Source organism: Montipora foliosa, chromosome 1 (assembly GCF_036669935.1).
Source record: "Montipora foliosa isolate CH-2021 chromosome 1, ASM3666993v2, whole genome shotgun sequence".
Lineage (NCBI taxonomy): Eukaryota > Metazoa > Cnidaria > Anthozoa > Scleractinia > Acroporidae > Montipora > Montipora foliosa.
In genome coordinates, this window is record NC_090869.1 from 60197894 (window position 1) to 60200393 (window position 2500).

The 2500-nt window shown below is 36.9% G+C and overlaps 1 protein-coding gene across 5 annotated transcripts in view; it reads left to right on the forward strand.

Moving 5' to 3' along the window:
• LOC138003285 (beta-2 adrenergic receptor-like) overlaps positions 1–2500 on the forward strand; it is a 57880-nt gene that overhangs the window by 19696 nt on the left and 35684 nt on the right. The window lies entirely within an intron of this gene.

Consider the following 2500-nt stretch of genomic DNA (forward strand, 5'->3'; position numbering starts at 1 on the left):
AAGCATTTCCTTGCTATTCAAGGAAAAGGTTCTTCAGGAAAGGGTTTGAACCTGAAGTACATGGTAAATAATTTGACACGATTGAGTTTCTTGTCTTCACGCACGCAATGAAATAGGAAGAGGTTTTCGCCTCTAAGAGCAAATATGTTCTTTGTTTCGAAAAATTGTTAGCTGGAAAAGGTGGCCTTTATGAATTCATCATGTTTTATGATATGCGAACTTAACTGGATAGTTGTTATGGCAATAGTAAAGCATTTTCTTGTTATTCAAGGAAAAGGTTCTTCAGGAAAGGGTTTGAACCTGAAGTACATGGTAAATAATTTGACACGATTGAGTTTCTTGTCTTCACGCACGCAATGAAATAGGAAGAGATTTTCGCCTCTAAGAGCAAATATATTCTTTGTTTCGAAAAATTGTTCGCTGGAAAAGGTGGCCTTTATGAATTCATCATGTTTTATGATATGCGAACTTAACTGGATAGTTGTTATGGCAATAGTAAAGCATTTTCTTGTTATTCAAGGAAAAGGTTCTTCAGGAAAGGGTTTGAACCTGAAGTACATGGTAAATAATTTGACACGATTGAGTTTCTTGTCTTCACGCACGCAATGAAATAGGAAGAGGTTTTCGCCTCTAAGAGCAAATATGTTCTTTGTTTCGAAAAATTGTTCGCTGGAAAAGGTGGCGTTTATGAATTCATCATGTTTTATGATATGCGAGCTTAACTGGATAGTTGTTATGGCAATAGTAAAGCATTTTCTTGTTATTCAAGGAAAAGGTTCTTCAGGAAAGGGTTTGAACCTGAAGTACATGGTAAATAATTTGACACGATTGAGTTTCTTGTCTTCACGCACGCAATGAAATAGGAAGAGATTTTCGCCTCTAAGAGCAAATATATTCTTTGTTTCGAAAAATTGTTCGCTGGAAAAGGTGGCCTTTATGAATTCATCATGTTTTATGATATGCGAGCTTAACTGGATAGTTTTTATGGCAATAGTGAAGCATTTCCTTGCTATTCAAGGAAAAGGTTCTTCAGGAAAGGGTTTGAACCTGAAGTACATGGTAAATAATTTGACACGATTGAGTTTCTTGTCTTCACGCACGCAATGAAATAGGAAGAGGTTTTAACCTCTAAGAGCAAATATAGATCGTTTTCACTGTCACGCAATAAAAAAATAAATCGAAAACCATCCAGTGGAAAAAGTCAAGAATTCGTGATGTTGTAGAAGATAAATGAAGAAGACACTTCTCCAAGTTTTAGGCCCGTGCGTTTCCCCAAACTTCAGATATTCGTCGAAATGTTTCGCAGAAATTTACAGAGCCCAGTATGAAAACGCCATGTTGGTGCACATCTGTGGTGCACCAATATGGCGGCCGGAAAATAGTGTCAACATCTGTTACTTACTTTGGCTATCTAGGCGGGTGATCATCTGTACTGAACAGGCAGCTATTTACTGAAGCACTTTTCCTAATGCTTTAAATTCTAAAAAGGCTCAAAACCATGAGATAAATATACATTTCTCAATAAACTCGATCGTCGCCTCGTGTCACGCACCGCTATAACTCAGAAATTCAAAATGCTTTGGTTTCCAAACGAAGCACGCTATTGAGCTTTAAAATTGCAAATGGATACAAATTTACCGCCTCTTATGCCTGATGAGGATAAAATCTTTCGTGGCTCTTTAGTTTTGGATTTTAGAAAATGATGACGTCACGTGAAAACGATCTATATTGTTTGTTTCAAAAAATTGTTCGCTGGAAAAGGTGGCCTTTATGAATTCATCATGTTTTATAATATGCGAGCTTAACTGGATAGTTTTTATGGCAACAGTAAGGCATTTTCGTGTCAAAATGAGGTTAGCGTTTTTCTGTTGTGCTAACTTAATTAAATATAAATATACATTCTGCCTCGTGAGTTTGTTATCCTCGTTAACCAGCAATGACGTCGAAAGTCATTGCAACGCGAATGGCGTTTTAGTGCATCTTATGTTGTATGTTTCGATAAAATGTTTCGCTGGAAAAGGATTCTGTGATATTTTCTGCCTTTGTGAATTATAATATCATGTTGTGTTTTGAATTTTTGAGCTTAAGGTTGAAACGTGATACGGGAGGATATTTTTAGTATTGCTCTGTAAGCAGGAAAGGTTTCATGAAAATAAGCAGGTCTGTTGGAAGCGTGCTTAAGTTTCAACAAAATGAGCCCCAAAATCAGCAAAAAATTGTGACGCCGGTGAATAATAAAGTAGCTGCTATTTCTAAAAAGGTGGAATTACCTGGTGATAAATAACCTCGTCTTGGAGAGTAAATTTTTGACTTTGCAGAAACAATGGTGGGCGACTGTGATCTTTGTTTTGAATTCGCTCATTTATTGTCAGACTTTATAACACTTGACAGAAAAAGATACTTACGAAAACCCGGTACCTTGCCATCATTAATTTGACACAGATGCTTCACTGTTTGGCAAGAAAAGATGCCGCGGTAACTTAATCACGGCGCCCGCTGA